A 23,965-nucleotide genomic window follows, 5' to 3' on the forward strand; every position below is an offset into this window, starting at 1 on the left:
CAACTCTTGACCAAGCTCGAGATAAGTACTACAAGTTGAGACAATGTGACTGTAAGAAAGCATGCAGAAAACTGTGTAAGTGCACCGCTCTTTGTTGCTGTGAAGGAAAATATGATTTCAGGACTAACTACTGACTATAAATTTGAATAAAAGTAATACGACATCACAGTCATTAGAAAGTGACCATGCCGTTTACAGTACAGTAATTCTTTTGTTATAACTGTCATTGATTTGTTCAAATATCAAATAATGGGATATCTAAAGGTGTTGTTTACCTCACCTTATGCATGCTTACCCCTCCATATATTTTTATGAACAGTTGTAATATATGTTTTCCAAATTCATAAGATATGCAAGGAACCTCAAGGGTTTATATCAAATCTATAGAATAAACTAAATGTTGTTTCATCATACTTCTGGAAAAGTTAGCCAAGTAAAGTATCAGTTATATCTGTGCTCTTTAGGTTAGTTTAACATCATCTACAGATGATGCAAAGCAATAGATTTGACGCCTGGTGAAGATTTCATGTTTATATCTCATGATGGATAATTAATTTACACACAAAGTCAACTGATTGTTAAGGTAAAATTTTAGGCTAAACTTTATAGTGTTACTGTTATGAATTTTGTGCAAAGCTACATGAGGGCTATCAGCGCTAGCCGTCCCTAATTTAGCAGTGTAAGACTAGAGGGAAGGCAGCTAGTCATCACAACCCACCGCCAACACCTGGGCTACTCTTTTACCAACGAATAGTGGGATTGAACGTCACATTATAACGTCCCCACGGTTGAAAGGGCTAGCATGTCTGTTGTGACGGGGATTCGAACCCGCGAACCTCGGATTAAGAATCGAGTGCCTTAACCACCTCGCCATGCCGGGCCTTGCTGTTATGTATACGATTAAAGTTACATTGTAGCTAAGACAGAAAAATACGAACTTTATTGCTTAACAACCTTGTTTACTTGTCAACACTAACATTGTGGTTTATTAGAATAAAACTAATATGACGTTAAATGACTTAAAGAATTATACATTTACAGGCTCTATTCTGTGTCTGGCGTCCCTAAATGTACAGGTAGTTTGTTTTTAATAGCTCCTCAGTGGCTCAGCGGTATGTCTGCGGACTTACAACGCTAAAATCTGGGTTTCGATACCCGTGGTGGGCAGAGCACAGATAGTCCATTATGTAGCTTTGTGCTTAATTCAAAAACAACAACAACAACTATCTTTAATAATTTCCTTGAATTTGGTATTACCATTTAAATCTGTTTAGAGCCACAGCGATCATCGCTGGACATATTTCAGCATCAAACATAAAATATAATTCATTTCATAGCAGGGATTAGTTTGAACGTGGTTCCATATCAGGATATGTTTAGATTATATCAATGCATTTCCTAAAGTGAACGATCTGAGTCAAACTTCTGCGTGTTAAGTGCCCCACCAAGATGACTAAAATATTATCTAAGTTCAAGCCCTAAAGCTGTAAATGAATTAAGCATTACCCCATAATAAAGAAAAAAATTATCAAAACAATTATATATTGTGAGTTTTCAAAGTGATGACATCACATGTGAGTATGTTATTACACAAATAAGCATTTTCTGACAGGATATTTTAAAGTAGTGTCATTATATAGAATGCAAGGGACGATCAATAAAGTGCGTGTTGATTACTTTCGAGGTTATGTAACACGCCCTTATATGCAGTGCGATCAAGCGGTAAGTAGGAGAAGATTTAGGCTTAGTGCCACTCACAGAGTCTGTTGAATCTTAGCGCCGCCGCACACCAAATCTTACAAACAGTAATAAGCTTTGTAAATCTGATTACTTTACAACATTTTTCTAAATAATTTTTACGGATTTCTTTTCCCTCAATAAATAAAAATGAAATAACTATAGAGCTCGGTATAATGCAACACCATTTTACAAACACCTCTGTTTATACTATAGGGCAAGGTGATTTGGGCGACTCGTAATCTGAGGGTCGCGGGATCGAATCCCCGTCACAACAACCATGCTCGCCCTTTCAGCCGTGGGGGTGTTATAAGGTTACGATCAATTCTACTATTCGTTGGAAAAAGAGCAACCTAAGAGTTGGCGGTGGGTGGTGATGACTAGCTGCCTTCCCTCTAGTCTTACGTTAAGACTAAGTTAAGGATGGCTAGTGCACATAGCCCTCGTGTAGTTTTGCACGAATTTCGAAACAAAGAAACAGACGTGCTGTTTGACTAATGACAACACACTTTCTTCCAATTCTGGTCAAAACTTGACCGCTCGTCCGTTGGTACACACCTCTTCCAAATACTGTATTTCAGAGTTTATTATACTGTCGTATCAGTTAAATTATTCTAATGTAGCTATGATAAAAACTTTATAATAGGACTTTTCTTCTCCAGGGGTAAATCGTTATCCCTGAAGAAGAAGGGTCAAAACTTCTTGACATAATTAATATAACAACTACATCGGTTTGTCCTGTGACTAACCTATTCCCTAGTAGCATGTATGTTTTTGAATTTCGCACAAAGCTACTCGAGGGCTATCTGTGATAGCCGTCCCTAATTTAGCAGTATAAGATTAGAGGGAAGGCAGCTAGTCATCACCACCCACCGCCAACTCTTGGGCTACTCTTTTACCAACGAATAGTGAGATTGACCGTAACATTATAACGCCCCCAGAGCTGAAAGGGCGAGCATGTTTGGTGCGACGGGAATGCGAACCCGCGATCCTCAGATTACGAGTCGCACGCCTTAACACGCTTGGCCATGCCGGGCCCAGTAGCATGTAATAAAATGCTTTATTTTGTTCTGTACATATTATACTTCCGCCAATAAAGCTCTTTGTGATAATGGGGCAATGACCAGGGAGCGTGACATGCATGCTGCAACGTTATTAACTTCTAATTTAGAGAGGTTTCAGCGTTAAGGGAAATAAACCTCTCACTAAGAAGTCAACATTAATTTATATCAATAAAACCTTCAAACAATAGTCTCGTTTCTTCATTTAACACAACGCTGCCTTGTTAATAACTATTAATGATGCTACATACTCTTACAGAAGTTTAATTAAAATTAGTTTATATATTTGTCAGCTTGTTAAACCATCTGCCTGTCAATACACTACTTCTTTACTAGAAATAATTTGTCTTAATTTTAAGTTATGAGAATGGATATTTTAGTTAAATATATATTTATTGAAAATATTGTTTGTTTTTGAATATCGTGCAAAGCTACACGAGAGCTATCTGCGCTAGGCGTGGTGAAGTAATTCGTGATGACGAGGAGATAACCTAAGATCGAAACCTTGTTCTGCACGTTATTGTAATTAAAGTGTTAATACCCATATCAGCCGTCTTGAGGATACATTTTTATCTGCGCTAGCCGTTCCTAATTTAGCAGTATGAGACTAAAGGGAAGGCAGCTAGTCATCATCATCTACGGCCAACTCTAGGGCTACTCTTTAACCAACGAGTAGTGAAATTGGCTGTACATAATAACGTCTCAACGGCTGAAAGGGCGAGCATATTTGATAGGGCGGGGATTCGAACCCGCGACCCTCAGAGCGCGAACCAAACGCCTCCTAACCATCTAGCCGTGCTGGGCCTTTTTTATTAGGTTTATTTTTTTTTTTAATTTGAAGTTATTAGATTGGATATTCCAGTTATATATGTATTGAAAATATTACCGTTCGTTATATCTACAGGTCCCGGACAAACATACATATATCTAGTGAGAGCGGTTTTAAAATACATGGTTCCGACTTTAATTTTAGAACTGCTTATGATCTGCCTACTAATGTATTCTCACATGCCAAAAAGTCGAACATGTCAAGGGCGCAATATGACAGCTAATGGTTTAAAAGCCTATGCCTGTGTGACCGTTCATAACTGGCAAATCACTGAACAAATTGTCATTGACGAACCTTCGGGATTGTCGCCATGCTACGATAGCCTTTCTTATTGTAAGAGAGAGAAGTTGTGCACTTTGGTTCACTGAAGCACCTGTTAACTAAACTCATGTGATTTGTTCTCTTTAAAATTAAGTTACTTGTATTTCTTTTGACGCTTGACAACTAATGTCGAATAAACTTACATATGTTGTAATACTACAAGTCTCCCGTAGATCGTCAGCTGATCAAGTTCATTTAATGTCTGGAATAGAATGAAGCGATCTTTAAGCAGGCCTGGTATGGCCTGGTGATTAGGGCGCTCGAGTCGCAATATGTGAGTCGCAGATTCGAATCCCCGTCATACCAAACATGTTCTCACTTTCAGCCGTATAGGCGTCATACGTGACGGTTAATCCCACTATTAGTTGGTAAAAGGGTAGCCGAAGAGTTGACAGTTAGTGGGATTGACTAGCTGCCTTTCCTCTAGTATTTCACTGTTAAATTAGGGACTGTTACCGCAGACAGCCCTCGAGTAACTTCACGCGAAATTCAAAACCTTCAACTAAAACACTCATTCAAATTCACGATACACCCGAATAAAAAAAAACGCAGACACACAACAAAATGAAAGCACAACTAAAATAATAGAAGCCAGAAACATTTCTTACGAATTTCTAACACAGTACTAAAACCCTCAAATCCAAGAAGACAGCATCACACTATTCATTGAAATAGCCATCGAACACCTTACACTCTTACTACCTCAGATTATACGACTATTCGTTATTCCGCTAGGAGCACAAAACACAACCATACAGCAAATGTAAACTCATAAATATAAGGTATTTAATTTTGATTGCTAGTTAAAGTACCTATTTCAACGCAAGAGAAAGACAGATAGGCCCCCAGGGATGACGTGTAAGAGAGTCAAATTTGAATGGCAAGCCCCTTAAGTCACTGCCCTGAGGGCCGTGTCAGGTTTGATGAAGATCGATCCAGCAGTTCGCAAGAATCTATTAAGCATCTGTAAAAACATGGAATTAAAACTACACGTTAAGAGCAAAATTGTCCAGTTTCGTTTCTGCCAATTCTTGTTTCCAGACAAAGCCCAAATGAGTTGAGCAGTCAACTGCAGGAATCAAACAGGTCTTCGCGAAAATAATCTCGTAAAGTCTGTTTCTTACCATTCCGCCATCAATAACTATTGATCGAATATTAGCAATGTTATCTAATTTATTATTTAATCAATTCGTCATGTTCATTTTCTTTACGCTTTTAGTTGCTGTTCTGAAATCCACATCCACTCAGCCCGGTGAGACGATGGTAAATCTGCGAATTTACAACGCTAAAATCAGGGATTAGCTGCTCTTCGGTCGATACATCAAATAGCCTGATAGGTTTTTGCTATGAATTACACACACATTGAAGTCAATACTGAATCTAAGCGCAGTAAACTTACAATTCCTAACGGCTATGTTTATGTAGACAGTGGTCGTTACGTGGCGTACTTGACTTGTACAATCTTCTCTGGATTATTCGTTTGTTTGTTTGTTTTCAAGCAAAGCTATCTTCTATGTCTACTGCGGGGAATCAAACCCTGGATTTTAGCACTGTAAGTCCGTCGTCGACTTGTACCTGTGTTTGTCCATTTTCCAACATCCGACCAACTTTAACATCGTGTATTTTCCGCCTTAAACACTTTGATAATTTCTAACAGATAATGTTATCAAGCAATTATATAGGAACAACAGCAAAAGAGAAATCTAGCAAATGCCTGACAAATCGTGAGACTGGATGATAATACCCGGGCAGTTTGTACGTAAAACATATGGCGAAGTCTCACAACACGACACATTCACTGTGCAGATCTATATGAATAAACGTTAATGTCTGCGTGTATCTGTTCCTTCTACGTTTCCACATTCTTTGACCAAACAGCACCAAACTTGACACAGGATACAGGGTGATACGACGAAGGTCATAAGGAGGGTTAGACCCGCATATAATTTCATATCTAATTTTGGAAAACTACCAAATCAGTACAACTTGACATAATGATACATGGTGGCACGAGGAAGGTCATTTCACACCTAATTTCGGAAAAAAAACTACCAATATTGTAGAGTGAACTATGTAAGCACTGTTTAACGTTAGATTTCTTGAAAACGATTTGCTTTTCATTATTAGTACCTTTATGTATTTTATTATACTGTTAATGTTTATCATGTTAAAAAAAATAAACACAATTATTTATCCTTTGTTACAAACGATTTTTTATTTCACCTGTCCAACGGACAGGTACTTCTACTAGTAAATGATAAAATGTCGAAATTTATAATTGATTTCAGGTATATAAAATGTTTGTAACGTTTAGTTGTAAAATAATACTATCACAAACACTCAAGTGAATATGTTATTCTGTTGACTTGTGTACAATATTTGTTCAACTTCAAATCAATTTGGTTTAAATTTCGCACAAATCTACACGAGGGCTACCTGCGCTAGACATCCCTAAGTTAGCAATGTAATACTAGAGGGAAGGCAGCTAGTCATCACCACCCACCGCCATCTCTTTAGTTACTCTTTTACCAACGAATAGTGGGATTGACTGTAACTTTATAACGCCCCCACGGCTAAAGGGGCGAGCATGTTTGGACTTCGAATCGAAGCGCAGTAAAAGAAACATTCTATGGCTTCATAAGCACTTTAAAAAAACATTTATAAAAGTCACAGCATAGCCAACGTGATTTGATATTTTAGACTTTAAATGAATTATATTTTTAATCACTTAGTAGTTCTCTTCAGAATAAACCATTCTCACAACGTTAGACTTTGTCGCGGTTTCTCTATACATAAATCATAAAAACGGAGAGTGACTTTGGTTATAATAAGTCACGTGCGCATTGGAACTATATTGTGGCGGAACACTAATGGGTTTGTTAACTGCGTGATAAGTTAGTCAGCTCGTTTCATTTACAAACATCGCTACCATGGAGGCTAAATATTGACATAATAATGACTCTCATGAGTATTATGTCGTTAGGTTAATGACTGCGTGTCGTCTACTAACTTATACATTCTTATTAATATTAGACTAATGTTCTACTGGAAAAGCAATAAGAAAGTTAGATAGTCTCGAGTGTCTTTAGTTACTGCAACGCACTGATAAACGAGTATAAACTAAACGTTAAACTATAAGGCAAAAATACAAAGTTTAATCGTCCAAAGCTTAAAACCAAAATGTTGGGTTGAAAAAGAAGAGATGGGGATTTTTTTTTTCATGTGAAAACAAATATTATTTATTAAAAACAAAATTATGCATTACAAAATTTGTAGATAGCAAATTAGAGTCTCTTCATCAGTTGTAACCGTTGACAAATAAATCCCGAAGTTGTAACCATTGACAAATAAATCGCAAAGTTGTAACCATTGACAAATAAATCCCGAAGCTGTAACCTTTGGCAAATAAATCACGAAGTTGTAATGATTGACAAATAAATCCCGAAGTTGTAACCACTGACAATAAATCCCAAAGCTGTAACCACTGAAAAATAAATCTCGAAGTTGTAACCATTGACAAATAAATCTCGAAACAGCACAATACCAAACTAAAATGTATTATGGTTCACAGTAAGAATATGTGTTCTTTTTTTGTATGCATTCTATAAAACACAGAGTGAGCTAAGTTTCTGTGCTGTGCCCCCACGGGTATCGAAACCCGGTTTCTGGCGTTGTATGCCTGTTATGTACGGAGTTACTAAACGAGTTCTCCTGCAGTGTCTGTATATCTTTGTTTGTAATTAAGCAAAAAAACTACACAATGGGCTATCTGTTGTAAATCCGCAAACATATCGCCGTGCCATTGAGGGTGGGTTAATGGATCTATATATACATATATATATAGCAACTTCTAACCATGAAGGAATAATGTTTGGACAGTACCAAGTTAGGCACTTCCTGACTATGCTTAGTATGCTGATATAGTATCAACTTCGAAATGTGGAGGTAAAATTGCACACGTTCACACACACCTAAGTGTACTGATTGATATTCCATCCACTTCATGTCTAAGATTTTTTTTTCCTTGATGAAGGAGTGTCAAAAGGCGAAGTTCATTTTCTATGCTTTTGATGTAAACTCTCTTCTAAAAAAGGGCCTTGTTAACTAACACAAAACGTTTCACTTAAAGCGTGATTACCAAACGACGTTTCATCTCTCTTTTTCTTTAATCAGAGAAAAATGTGTTGTTTCACAATAATGATAATAAACCCATAACACTTCATTCCTAGTAATACTAGTGGTTAAAGTGAGTCGGTTTTTATACTGGAAAGGGAGATAAAACGTTACACTGCTGATAAACATCCTACTAATACCCCTTTGGTTTGTCCATTGTCACAAAACTCGCGCTTCGTACTTTTGGTCGTGGATGCGCTTCAATCAAATCCCGCCATTCAATCAGGTGGCAATAGATGACGTAGACTATATACCTTCCTCTTCGTCTGTAAGTTCAAAATTGTAAACTACTAAGCGTATCTGTTCGCGATATTTCTAAGCAAGCAAAACAATCTGTTTACCTACCAATAAACAAAATAACTAAAACACAGTTTAGCCAAAATATGAGAACGAATATGTTTACAAACGAACAGCAGTTAAAACTATTAATTTTTGGAAAATTAATGGGTTTAGCTACGTTATGTTTAAACAGTTTTGAAATCTTACTGCTCAAGTCGCCACTTCAGGTTATGCCTACATACATTAGCCATGCAGTTTAGTTTCCGTTACAAAAGGCTCCATCGCAAGGCTGTCATGTCTAAATCACGACATTCCTTCTTATGTGCTTTCCAAAATCCATCTACAGTACAAAGAGAACGGTTTCTCGACGTCCCTTTCAACAGTTCAATCGCACAGATAGCGACTTCTTGATTGGTATGTCTTTGTATGAGTTATCAAGAATACTCGTTTTATTCTACGGCTACTTGAACTTTTCAACGGTTGAACGGGAGGTGTGACTGTAAGTCTTACCTTGGTTAGTCTTCTAATGAGAATCTTCCTTGATGACGCTGCATGATTTGGACCAGGGCATGTGGAAAACTTTTTAAACTGGCCTTTGTTTGTTTTTGAATTTCGCCCAAAGCTATACAATTGACATTAAAACGCCTCCACGGCTGAAAAGACGAGCATGTGTGATATACCGGATCATACTAGCATTGTAAATTTGTCAAAGATTCTTTCTTGTTTTTTAATTTGTTTCATAAATCCTTACTTCTTTATAGCAATGATTACGCTATGAGTTTCATGATAATGTGTAACGTTTTAAAACGATGTAATATTAACATTTAAAGACCAAATCACCTGAATTAAGGAATGTTATAATGTGACGGCCAATCCAACTATTCATTGGTAAAAGAGTAGCCCAAGAGTTGGCGGTGGGTGGCGATGACTAGCTGCCTTTCCTCTAGTCTTAAACTGCTAAATTAGGGACGGCTAGCTCAGATAGCTCTCATGCGGCTTTGTAAGAAATTCCAAACCAAAACATCCTTAGTGCATTCTGTTGTAAGATCACATGTTGGAACAAATGAAAATAGTAAACTTTAGAAAACAAGTATATTTCGTGTCGTTTTTGTTCATGTTTTGTAGAAACGGAAATCTTAAGAGAACAAACTACTTGTGGGTAAACAGTTCTCTAGATTTACGAGAGATCGTTCTTTAAGCCCTGGTAAGTGGATTTACCTATATCCAAATTTATTTGTCACTTGTTCAGTTTTCTAAAATATTCTCATATTTCACGAGAGACATCTAGAAATGCAGTTAGTGATTGATCTCTAACAAACTTCAGTGGCTGGCGCAAATAGAGCTTGCTCTCTACCTTTTTAGCCACGGCATAGCGGCTCATAGAATGACTCCGAATTTTTCTTTTCAAGCGAAACCTTTTAGCTCATAGCTGCGTCATACCTTGACCGATTTGAGATCTAATTATAGTTTTTGACTCAGGAGGTCAAACCATTTTTAATGATATGTTTGGTAATGGCCAAAGTCTTACATGTAAATTTACTCTAATCCTGCCTCAAAGACTTTCAGTTTGAGGGTAGGTAGGCTTGTAGAGCTTTGTTTGTTTGTTTTTTTTTAATTTCACGCAAAGTTACTGGAGGGATATCTGCGCTAGCCGTCCCTAATTTATCAGTGTAAGACTAGATGGAAGGCAGCTAGTCATCACCGTCCATCGCCAACTCTTGGGCTACTATTTTACCAACGAATAGTGGGATCGACCATCACATTATAACGCCCGAACGGCTGATAGGGCGAAAATGTTTGATGTGATGGGGATTCGAACCCTCAGATTACGAGTCGAGTCCCTTAACCACCTGGCCATGCACCTGATAAGTAATAAACTTGAATGAAGTACACACGCACCCCTCGCTTGGTATTGCTGGCCAACAAAAATGTAACCAATGAAAAAGGAAAACAAACAAACAAAAAAGTATCTTAGATTAATTTACTCCAATCCTGTTTAAAAAGATCTAAAAAGCCGCAGCTACTGAGGATTCCCTCTTGTCGTATTTAAAACTACTGAGCTGAAACCAAATTACTTCTTGCCTATGCTTGGCAAATAAGCCAGTGCTCGTAATGATGGAAAACAGAAAGGAATATCATCCCCACTGTTAAAATAAATAGCAATATCGAGTCCCTTTTAACAAGGTTTCGAGAATGCCTCAATGGAGACACGTGTACTGATTTTTTCTATGTCAGACAGCATATCTGTCAATAAGATGGCTTTTAGTTCACTCTGAATAACTGTTTAAAGCAAAGTTAATGTTGATTTTCATCTAATTAGTGACTGACCAGTGAGATAATAAAATTCGCAATATTTACACATATGTATAAGGAGATCGAATAGTTTTGTCTCAACAAATGTATGTTGCTAGCTGTAAATATTACCAGAATTCTTGTGTTTCAAGCGAAGATTAGTAATATGTCATGTTGACACGTAATCTAGAGACGTCAGTGTATTCCTTCCATAACGTCTCTGGTAATTTCTGTGGTAATTTATGCAACTAAGCACGAAGTCATCTCCACTTCTCGATACGTAGATTGTTAGTGGTTTTGTCGCCTTAAACCCCCCCCCCCCGCTACTACAGCGGTAAGTCTATAAATTTACAATGCTACAATCAGGGGTTCGATTCCCCGCAGTGGGCTCAGCTGATAGCCCGTTGTGGCTTTGCTATAAAACACACACACATACACTCGCCTTAAATCATAACTAAACGACAAACTAAAATTGTGGATTTGTTACAGTTGAGAAAAACTAAACTAGGTGGCTATATTTACCAATTATCTTTTATAATAGATGACGAGAAACCCACTTGAAATAAAAATGTATCTCATAACAGCTGATATGGGTATTAACACTTTTACTGATAAGCAGAGAACAATGTTTCGACCTTCCTAGGTCATCTTCAGGTTAACAAAGAGAGAGTTTGCAACTGACCATTGCCGGGCACGTCTTAGGGACGAGAGTTATTTTTTTTTATGTCAAGAGGCGTTGTGGACAATAAACCAATTCCATGCCATCAATATCGTCATTTAGTATTCCAAAATCCCCCTTCCCCACAGATGTCTACGTGAAGAAATAAAATCCATTATTTGTTATTTATATAGAAAGTATTGGGTTGAGGAATAATTCGTGAACGTTTTTTCAAGTTAACAAAATATATTCATAAATGAAACGCTTTCGCAAAATATTTCATGTCATTTGGTAGATAATTTTTTGCTCTAATAGATGGTGTGTTTGATTTTCATATGTCTTTAATTTTTGCTTTCATTTTCAGCTCATTAAATGGAATGTCAAGTGGACAAAATCGAGCATTTTCGACACCATCTGCTTTTCGCATTTAATTTCTTGCAATTTCGTTTAAAACAATGCATACTATATACCTAGGTATTACATGAAATAAAGTATCATAATAAATGTTTTGGGTGTAATGTGTTCATGCATTGAAGTATTGTATAGTCTTGCATGTAATGCTTGAATGAAATTATTTAAAAACGCTCACGAATTATTCCTCAACCTAATACAATAAAGTTTGGATTAAAATCCTGGAACAGAAAAACCATTATGTGATATAGTGTGTGTTTTCTTATAACAAAGCCATGTCAGGCTGTCCCCTGTGTCCACCGAGAGAAATCGAACCCCTGATTTTAGTGTTGTAACTCCGTAGATTTACCGCTCTACTAGCGGGGGACTTTATGTGACATAGACACAAAACGAAATAAACGCTAAGGTAACATTACTGTTTTTCTCTACGACTCTGTCAGGTATTGCCACGTGGGTAGGGCACTCGACTCGCAATCCGAGGGCAGAGGGTTCGAATACCGTCACAACAAACATGCTCGCCCTTTCAGCCGTGGGAGCGTTATCATTTGACGGTCAATCCCACTCTTCATCGAGTAGCTTAAGAGTTGGCGTTAGGTGGTGATGACTAGCTGCCTTCCATCTGGTCTTACACTGCTAAATTAGGAACGGCAGATAGCCCTCGTGTAGCTTTGCGCAAATTTCAAAAAACAAAAGAAACAAATGGATTCTGTATGTGCTTAAAACAATGACAAAATTCTTGCACACTATTTATAAATGCTTAGGTACTACAGTACAAGTTAATTAATAAAACACTCAATATTAAATGTTATTCTTAAACACATGTGTGTTGTTTAAATAAGCCAGAAAAGTAACAGAAGAAAACAAAACAGAAAGAAATAAACAACGAATAACACACGTATTGCTAAGAACGCGATTCATCCAGACAGGCTACAAGTGATTTTTCACAAACATGAGTCTTCCACATCTGTTATTGACGTCACTTATGCAATAATTGTTCCAAACCAATCATACTAAAATACTCTATAATGAGAGTTAAACAACTTCATGGGGAATAGGATAAAAGTATCATTGTTTTCGATTAATGTTCATCGCTGTTTTAATATATTTAATTCACTCTCAGGCGCCTACGAAAATGTACTGAAATCCCAAATAAACGTGTACTGTGAGTTTTGTTCGAGTTTATAATCTACTGTTCTTACAATAGGTTAAACAGCGTTTACGTACAGACGTAAACTTCTGAATTATTATACTTAAATCATAAGCAAAAACAAACGCTTTCCATAAGATTTTTGGGAAACTTCATTTTGTGAAAAATTTTACAACTAAAGTTTGTTTTTTGAATTTCGCGCAAAGTTACACGAGGGCTATCTGAGCCAGCCGTCTCTAATTTAGCAGTGTCAGTGATGGCAAGGTAGCTAGCCATCACCACCCACCGCCAACTCTTATACCAACGAACAGTGGGATTGACCGTCACATTATAATGCCCGACGGCTGAAAGGGCGAGCATGTTTGATGTGACGTGGATTCGAACCCGCGAAGTGCCTTAACCACATGACCATGCCGGGCCACAACTGAGGTATTCCCATTGGCTACAAGCCCTTTAAACAGTGTTCAGTAAGGAAGTCACAATATAATAAAATATAAGAAACGAGAAAAATAAGACATTTTCGGAACTCAATAAAGTGTTACTTAGTTGTTATAAGTATTCAGATAAAAAGTCAGAGGATGACAGATTTGGTTTGTTAGAGTATCTTAGAAATTTGTTTGATTTGAATTTTGTGCAACGGTAACAATATCTACGCTAGCCGCCCTCAATGTATCAATGATAAACACCTAGTCAACACCACTTCCCACCAACTTTTGGAACATTCTTTTCTTTTTCAATTAATAGTGGGATGGATCGAACTTATGACGCCCCATGGCTGAAAGGGAGAGCATGTTCAGAGTGGATTCGAATCCATAAATTGCGAGACGAGCGCTTTGACTACCAGGATTTGCTTGGTCTTGACATTTTAGAAAATTAGTAAATTACTGAATAATGTTTTACTTTAATGCAAATACGAATGTCAAAGATTAACAATTTCAATAACGAACTACCCAAATAATTACATTAGTTTGTCATTAATTATATTTATTTCAAATTGCGAGTAATCACTTTTAACCATATTAGAAACTTTCACTGAGGTTTGCACATTCATTTGAAACCTAGAATTATATATATCAGCGCAGCCAGTTCATTAGGCTTAGCTAACATACATATATTTTGTATGAATTATCTTTTATTTTATTATGATCAACGGCCTAGTATACAAACAAGTATGTGATACAGCGATAACTGGGTGAAGTCTCAGTATATAAAGAATATTTACTTTATAAACAAAAAACAAATTTTGTGTATTTTGTTGTTGTTGTTTTTTCCACTTATTGGAGCTAGATTTTGACCTGTGTACGTTGTTCATTTAACCGTAATGATGACTCCAGTAATTTCGTATAGTGGGAAACACTTGTTAATCAAGGAATCTATCAATCATTTGTAGTAGTAATACGTGAGACCTAGAACGTTTATGGAGACCAAAACACGTTGATTGGGTTTACTTACTCATCCGAAACATACTGAGATATTTATATTGGTGTAGTTGCTTTCTGTAAATTGACGTGGCACAAGATATATATATATAGAAAGTTGGACTCAGAATTACTGGGATTCACTCTCTTTCTATACATGTCTTTTACAATCCATATCACGCACATAGAACCAAAATTACTAGTCATATCATTAACAGTTGAATCTTTAATAATCAACAAACCGTACGTATACTTATAAAAACAGACAACTAAAACCAAAATTCTTGAACAATTAAAGAAAAACTAAAAGTCACTAAATACATCTTAGATACTTAAATACGCAACTAAACTGAAGTCGAAATATACAAATAAATTCCTTAGTCCTAAAACCAAAATTCTTAAGCCTAAACACCCACAATTATTTAAATTAAGACGGGCGGCTTTTAAACTAAAAACAGTTAGAAATATAACTTCTGTTATACTTGAGAATACTTTCAGTATTGTTGAAATCATTTACCGTGCAACAATAGATAAAATAAACTTATCTAATAACATGTATGTTGTTCAACTAAGATTACTGAGTAACGTAATGCTATCAGCGCTCATATTCGTGAGAGTACTTGAATATACGAGTATTTGAAAGTAGCAAAATAATAATTTCCCTCATATATTTTAATTTATTTTTATTCACATATAATAATTATGGGAATATATTTACATTTCCTTCATGAATAAATGGTTGTACTCACAGCTAAGGAGTTTACCTTCAGTTCAAATCCATAAATAATTTCGTTTGTTCTTATTATGTTTATCGTATATTTGTAGATATCATTTAATATCGTATAAATGTCCTTTTCTTTGAATTTCTTTCAAGATGTAAGGAAGTACTCTATCGTAGGAAATTAACGTCACTTCCGGTTTTAGGACTTTCCTGACGTTAAACATGACATCCTAGTAAGATGAGTGTTTTGCGCACAGGTGGGAGTGCCTCAGGCTCTAGCAAAAATATGGCGTTTTCGAAGCTTATTATGGATTAACCCATAATGCATTTTGTTTGAAATTTTCCAAACACTATTAAAGATAGAGATAAAAATGTATCTACTGTTTGAAAGCATCACTTGTCACTGAAGGCTTTGTATATGTTTCCGATTTAGAGACGTGCAACCACAACGTTGTTAGATTACAAAACATATGTTACAGCATAAGTGTGTTGGCATTAGGATAGCAGGTGACTAACGCAGCAAATGTCTGAAAGCCGAGAAGTTGATAAAACAGGAAAGTTAACAACTTTGAGTAACATCTTAACTACAGTTGAGAAAGATTTATGTGATATATATGACTGAATTAAAAAGTAACGAAACTTTTAACAACAAAAACTGAGAAGCGTTTCAGTAAATCTATTGAGATGCTGTAGTATCCTCGTATTTTAATTATAAATAGATCATTTCGGGAAGCCCTGATAATTGTTAATGTCGTGCCTTGTTACAGTCCGTAGAACTAAATAAGATTACTGATTTGTTTTTGTAATATTTCGCAGTTTTTTCATGCATACATATATATGTTTACATACCGAAGTACAAGTATGTTTCTAAAATAAGACCAAAGGCTGATATCATTTCTCTACGACAGGTCACATTGCTTATCCTTCACCTTATTTTTGATAAGTAACATTAGGTAAGTACATTAAACGTATTACATTTCGCCTTGTTAACAGAATAGACGGACAGTTAAAAAACACCAAAGCTACTTTAAATAAGGGTTAACTTTTCTCATCTTCTTCACTTGGGTATGTTTGGTTTTTTATTATACATATGTATCTTAGACTACGATCTGTGAATACTGTCTTTATTGATGAGGACATGATAAGTTCGTGAATGATAAAAACTCAACATACCTGAGTCTATTTCTGGAGATTCAGCATTCCTTATTGTCAGTCTAGTAGCCTTACTCGTATACTAATCGTTCATAGCTCACGAGTTTGGTATCTTGTATTTTTGTAATTTTATTAATTTCCACCACGAAAGCTGAGTATAATAACTACGTTTTTAGCGTGTTGACCATATCACCATGATGCTGTTCTACACACAGCACGAGATAGAAGCGCGTTCTGATGAATCGCAGAAACTTCACGACGTATCTTAGTCGCTTTCCTAGCACGTTAATGTGTAGGTGGCGTCATGAGACTGGAGAAGTAACTAATCTTGCGTCGTGTTGGTAAATAGCAAAATTGTTACACCAACTTTTAAACGACATGTCAGAAACTGTTCTTTTTTTATTTATGGGTGCGTATTGGCCCTTTGGAGTTTAGATCTGTGCGTTACTGTAAAATATATTATCCTCTCTTTAAGCTCTGAGAGTGCGTTGTAGGAGTGACAGTGAATCTTTAAGAGTGGTAGGACATTGCTGACTGGCTGTCTTTCCTAGGGTCAGTAGTTCAAAATTAGGGAAAGCAACAGATAGCTTTAGTAGCTTTTCCACAAACGAATTTTTTCTTTTACTTTGCGTCTGTTTTCTATACACACGAAGACTGATGTAACTCTTCCACATGCCTACTTTGTTTGTTTGTTCTGAATTTCGTCTAAAGCTACACGAGAACTGTCTTCAATATCCGTCCCTAATTTAGCAGTGTAAACTAGAATGAAGGCAGCTGGTCATCACCGCTCACCGTCAACTCTTGGGCTACTATCTTCCCAAAAAATGAGTGAGATTGACGGCGACATTATAATGCTCTATAGCTGAAAGGGCGAGCGTGTTTGGTATTACGGGGATTCGAACCACAGATTGTGAGTCATGCCGGACCACCACATATCTAGAGAGAAAAGCATTAGAAACACTCTCATTTGAGTCACATAATTATTTCTTAGAATAAAAAGGAAACCCCATTCGAAACTTGGAACTTGTGATATATCTTGCTTCCAAGAGTGCATATTTTTTAGTGTCTGAGCAAAGCATTGCATTAATACTTGTTTGTGTTTGTATAACAAACATAAGTCAACGAATTTGATAACATAACGGTCTTTCTTCTCCAGACCACATGTTCTAGATAAGCTTTAATTAATATCACACTGATCAATTATTTAGACACGTTTACCTTACGATAGGGGAACAAACCTCGAGGGATAAGACAGAATGTGCTTAATAAATAGTTCAGATTTGTAAAACTATCGATTTGTTTGTTTGTTTTGGAATTTCGCACAAAGCTACTCGAGGGCTATCTGCGCTAGCCGTCCCTAATTTAGCAGTGTAAGTCTAGATGGAAGGCAGTTAGTCATCACCACCCACCGCCAATTCTTGGGCTACTCTTTTACCAACGAATAATGGGATTGGCCATCACATTATAACGCCCCCACGGCTGAAAGGGCGAGCATGTTTGGTGCGACCTGGATTCGAACCCGCGACCCTCAGATTACGAAGCGCACGCCTGAACGCGCTAGGCCATGCCAGGCCTCTAAAACTATCGAAAAAGAGCAGTTGAAGCTGCCTAGTCTACATCGAGGGTTTGCATTTCGTTGTCAACATCTAATCGTTTGTTTTGAATTTTGTGCAAAGTTACACGAAGGATATCTGCGCTAGTAGTGTAAGACTAGAAGTCATCACCACCCACCGCCAACTCTTGAGCTACTCTTTTACCAACGAATAGTGGGATTGATCGTCACTTATAACGCCCCCATGACTGAAAGGGCTGGCATGTTTTGTGTGACTGGGGTTCAAACCTGCGAGCCTGAGGTGACGAGTTGAACTGCTTAACCACCTTGTCATGCTAGGCCTATCTGATAAGTAATAACATCGAACCGCGTATACACGTTAATAAAAAGAGGGGAGAGAGTATCATAAATTAATTTACTGTAACCTGTCTAAAAGAACTTCAAATGCTGCAGCTACTGAGGATTCTCACGTGTTTCCGTACAGGTTTATTTAAGGATCTTCGATTAATACTAAGTTTCCACTTAACTTCAGAATACTAAATATTTGGTAAACAATACTTCAACTAACTCAATATTTACTTGGCCACCTCTCTCAAAACAGTATTTTGATATTCTAACTTAAACCAAATATAATTTTAAATTTTCTGTCGGTCATCAAGGCAAGGCTTATTTATTTAATTTCACCCACAGATACTCAAAGGCTACTTGCGCTACCCTTTCTTAATTTAGAAGTGACAAACTGGAGGATTATTCAGCACTACCCACCGCCAAATGTGGCCTACACTTTACCAACGAAACGTTGAATTGACCCTCGCATCAGCCCCGGAGTGGCAAAGCAGCACGTTTGCGGAGTTATAACGCTGGAAACCAAGTTTCGATACCGGTGGTGGACAGAGCACAGGTAACCTACTGTATAGTTTTGTGCTTAAATACAAAGAATCCGTCACATTATAATGTTTCCCACAGCTGTAAAGGTATGTTTAGTAACGGGATTTGAACCTGTGTCCAGCAGGTTACTAATCGAACGCCCTTTTTTGTTGAAAATACATGTTTTGGTTTATTTACCGCCTTGACCGCCTGACGTATGAAGGCGATTAATTTGAAAATACTGACTTGTTTGTAACTGTTTCTAAATATATGAATTATTTACTTGCGTAAACTACTAGACCTATTTTATAATTTTATTTAATATAACGATTTCCAGAGTTTAAAAAATAATCTAGCTTATATTTTGGTTTGGTTTGAATTTCGCGCAAAGCTACACGAGAACTGTCTGTGCTAGCCGTCCCTAATTTAGCAGTGTAAGACTAGAGGGAAGGCAACTAGTCATCACCGACCATCGCCAACTGTTGGGGCAACTCTTTTACCAACGAATGGTGGGATTGACCGTCACATTATAACGTCCACACAGCTGAAGGGGCGAGCATATTTGGTGTGACAGGGATTCGAATCCGCGCCCTCGGTTTACGAGTCGAGTGCCTTAACCACCTGGCCATGCCGGGCCGCTAGCTTATAATATGGTTGAAAATTTTTACATCGCACCTTACTACATAAACTTTGGTTACTAAGACTAACTAACAATTCTGGTCGGCAATTTTCATAAAATCTTATCTACATTACAAAAAATACACACACATGGAAAGAAGGAAAAACACCAACAGTTATAAAGAACTGAGAGATAGAACAAACAGAAAACGCTACTATAAATAATACTTTCTTTTCTCCATATTTCGTGTCATTTATTTTCAGTTCTTAATCGTTAGGGTTAACAACAATACTGAGAAACGTTTTCCTTATTGAATTAGACCTGTATTCCAAGAAGATATTATAGAGACAGGGCTCTTAGCAAGGCATATATTTAATTTTTTTTAATATCTATTTATATTTTACAAATAAATCTACATAATTTAAATTAGATATTTTTATTCATAATAGTTTTCAGGTGATCATTTGCAATAGAGCTAAAAAAACTCAAAAATTTCTGTCCGTCTATACTTGTACATTTTAGGCTAAAACATTCAAAAACTTCTATCTGTCTGTGCTGCCCCCAGTGGCTCAGCGGCATGTTTGCGGACTTATATTGCTAAAAACCGGTTTTCGATACTTGTGGTGGGCAGAGCACAGATAGCCCATTGTGTAGCTTTGTGCTTAATTCAAAACAATAACAACAACCGTCTGTGCTTGCTCGTTTTAGGATAAAAACATAAATTTTTTACCTGTCTCTGCTTTCGCGTTTTATGATAAAAACTCAAAAGTGTCTACCCCTCTGGACTTGAGAATTTTAGAATACCCTAAAGAATGAGTTAAATGGATATATAAGTAATCGGGCAAAAGGTTAGAGTTTAATAGCCTTTTCGACGAGAACTCTACTGAATGAATTAGGATAATGCTTAAAGTTGACGACAACAAAAGTAATATTCAATGCCAAGAGTACCACGGGCACTTTTGTATACTTCTTAAGTGTTTTAACACTACTATGCATTATAATATAAATCTCTCGGCTGTGTAGTGATTATATTCCTAATTTCCAATCATATTAGATATTAGCGCCACTTGGACTGTCTTTGAAGAACTAATTTCTGTATATAAATAAGTATGTCTAGCGCAGGTTAATGGTTAGGACGCTCGACTCATAGTCTGCTTCCTCTTTCAGAATAGAGGACATTGTTATGTTCGATCTATTCGTTGACAAAAAGAGTAGCTCAAGAGTTTACAGTGGGTGATTTTGACCATCTGTTTTCCCCCTAGCATATCACTGTTACATTAGGGAAAACTAGCTTTCGTGTTGTATAAGTATATAGTATAAGCATTAAACTCAAATTAAATTATTTCAGGCCTAATTGCTTTACACGTTTTTATCTAAATCAGAATGCGTATTAACAAGTTTGTCTCCAAGTGTCTATTTTCTAAATTCTTACAGAGGTGATTTTTCGGCAACACGTTTAAGAAACAGCAGATAACCTAACCGTTTTAAACTTCGATTTTATTATGGTCCATTTTTTTACCCTAACTGCTGTACGAAGATAAAACTATAGATAAATGTACTGGGAGATCTCGCTCTATTCCATTCGTTAAAGAGAAGAATATATTTTCTTAAAATCTGTTAATCACGAACATTCTCAGCACTTCCACCACCTAATCATGTTTTAATATGTTTCCAGGATTCACTTTCTAACGCATAGAACGTTTTCTTCAAATAATTCATTAATTCTTTCTTTTCGTTCGATGGAAGGAAACAAGACCGAGGAGCATTCAGAGTCTGCAAAAGAGAAGTGTTAAGAAAAAGTTAATTCAACAGCTCCAGATTGTCATACTAAAATTTCAACTTATTACTGTGTTGTTTTTCTCAATTTTTTCAGCATCTTAAAACAATGAATCTCGTCTTACCATTTTCCGTTCGAGGGTCGTGGGTTCAAATCCCCGTCACACCAAACATGCTCGCTCTTCCAGGCGTGAGGACGTTAAATGCGACGGTCAATCCCACTCTTCAACAGTAAAAGAGTTGCCCAAGAGTTAGAGGTGGATGGTGATGACTAGCTGCCTTCTCTCTAGTCTTACACTGCTAGATTAGGGACGACTAGCGCAGATAGCCCTCATGTAGCTTTGCGCGAAGCTCAAAACAAACAAACAAAACCTTTTTTCACACATACAGCGTGTCAGTCTAAGAGATTTTGCACTAGGTGTTCCTAATTTTGAAGAGATAGACCAAAGTGAATGCAGCTAGTCAACACTATCTACCGCCAAATCGTGGCATCCCAAGACAATGTAACGCCGCCACGGCTGAAAGGGTGAGCATGTTTGGTGGGGCGGAGATTCGAATTCGTGAACTCAAGGTGCGAATTAAACTTCTCCTAACCACCTGGCCACGCCGGGCCTTTTTTATTAGAATTAGTTAGTTTTAATTTGAAGTTATTAGATTGGATATCCTTTATAAATATATATTTATTGAAGATATTACCGTTCGTTACATCTACAGGACGGACAAAACATATATACATTCAGTGAGAGTGGTTTTAAAACACGTGGTTCCGAATTTTACTATTAGAACGTCCTACATTCTGCCCACTTCTGCATTTTCAATCGTGTACTTGTCATTCATATTATAAGGTATTATTTAATGTCACCTTAACATTTGGTCCCACAATGCCTCTTTAACGTAGTTTTATATTAAAAGTACGTTTAGGCAAATATACGAAAATGAAGACTTTTAAATTATGTGTGTTTGTGTTTTTCTTATAGCAAAGCCACATTGAGCTATCTGCAGTGTCAAACGAGGGTAATCGATCCCCTGAGTTTAGCATTGTAAATCCGAAGAGTTACCGCTGTTCAGCGAGGGACTTTTAAATTATGATACATGTCCTTAAATCGGTGACATAAATTTAACTTTTCTTTCCAATCTGAAGTTCAAGGTGACCTAAAAGTAATAAAACTCTAGAACTTGTATGAAAACATTTCCACATGTTCTGACAACATTTTATATCCAAATAACACACTATAAACACAAATGTAAGCAAAAATGGAACAAGGCGGTTCAAGTATATTTATTTCGTCGAGATTGTTGATGCTTTGTCCGTCTGTTTCAGAGCAAAGCTACATTTGGGCTAACTGCTGTGTCCAAGACGGGAAATTGAATCCTGGATTTTAGCGTTGTAAGTCTGAAGGCTTACCGTTGTTCCGTCAGGATACGATAAGTAGCTTCTCCACTGATTTTTTTTTTCACTCAAAAAGTATAAAAACAACATTTATGATACATCTATCAATTTGTCCACAGTGACTCAACGGTAAGCCTGATAGTTTACAACCCTAACTGTACAGTACAGACAGCCCATTCATTAATTTTATGCTACCCTATACTAAAAACTCGGTTTCGATATTCGTGGTGGGTAGCTACAGTACTGGTAGCCCATTGAGAAGCTTTATCCTTAAAAACAAATAAACAAACTTATTCATTTTGGATCATTCTATGTTAAAAACTGGAGTTCCATACCTATCGTGGGCACAACACGGGTAGCTCATGGTGTAGTTTTACGCTTTAAAACAAGCAAACAAACATTAATATTGACTCTTGTACGCGGATTTCTTACATTTTTTTTTCTAATTTCATGAGTACTTACTGCTCTGATGAAATGCACATCATCTAACCCTCTTCCCATAACAGTTCCATCTCGTCATTCATTGTTGACCCTGTGAACAACGGTGTTGATGGGAAAATTTGCATTGTCCTCAGCTAGTCTATGGCGAGTAGAGAAACTATATTAACTGCTTTACAAACCTACTCATCTTATTTCAAAAGTAAAGATTCAGTACTCAGCCATTTTTGTAGCAAAAAAAACGTTATGTGGATTATTCAATAAGCTTATGGAATTGCCTAGATCATATCAAATTTGTAATAAGAAACAATTAAAAACTAACAGAAAAATTTATTTTATTGCATAAAAATATGAAGAATTTTGACAGACTAATTTTTTCAAGTTATCGCTGCTTTAACGGTGCAATCCCAATAAAGATGGCGCAACCATCTGTTTTCTCAAACAACCAGATTTACTTCTATTCCATGTTTGAATTTTGCATAGAGGCTGTATATTCTGATTTCCAAAATTATTCTTTATTTGGTAGAGATCCGTACCCGTATGCAAAAATATTTAAAGTTAAATTTTGACCATGTCTACCTTCCATCACTATCTTCATTTTTGATGAATAGATGTTTTCTAGATGTTTTTTTTTATTTTGCACAAAGCTACACTAGAGTTATCTGTGCTAGCCCTCCCTAATTCAGTAGCGAAAGACAGAAAAGGCAGCTAGTCATCACCACCCACCGCCAAATATGGGGCTACTTTTTACCAATAAATAGTAGGATTGACCGTCACATTATAACGCCCCCAAGGCTGAAAGGGCGAACATGTTTGGTGTGACAGAGATTTGAACCTACGACCCTCAGATCACGAGTCGAGTGACCTAGCTACCTGGCCATACCGGGACCCTTTTAATAGACATGAGAGCTTGATTGGTATTAGGCAAAAGACGTCGCAGGCACTGGATATAGCGATGTTGCAATATTACAACATATTAAAATGCGTTAGTTGATGTTACTTTAGGGCAGCATATTATTCCAACTAAGACATTTCTCCATTGTTTTTATAAGAGGGATGTTTCTCGAAATTAAAACTATAACAGCCTGGCCCCCACATAGTATCACGTTTACCTGACGCATATG

At 36.8% G+C, this 23,965-nt stretch overlaps 1 protein-coding gene across 2 annotated transcripts in view; it reads right to left on the reverse strand.

Annotated features, from left to right (window-relative positions):
- The window catches only part of LOC143242560 (synaptotagmin-5-like), a 41,484-nt gene extending 25,006 nt beyond the window's left edge, over positions 1–16,478 (reverse strand). The window contains exon 1 of one of the 2 annotated variants that reach the window (XM_076486033.1): positions 16,221–16,478. The gene's annotated coding sequence lies outside the window, so the exon portion shown is untranslated. Of the gene's footprint in view, positions 1–15,075; positions 15,201–16,220 lie in introns of those variants that run through there. The other variant, XM_076486040.1, reaches the window with a different exon arrangement.
- Positions 16,479–23,965: the final 7,487 nt, after the last annotated feature.

The sequence above is a fragment of the Tachypleus tridentatus genome, chromosome 2, assembly GCF_004210375.1.
Source record: "Tachypleus tridentatus isolate NWPU-2018 chromosome 2, ASM421037v1, whole genome shotgun sequence".
Lineage (NCBI taxonomy): Eukaryota > Metazoa > Arthropoda > Merostomata > Xiphosura > Limulidae > Tachypleus > Tachypleus tridentatus.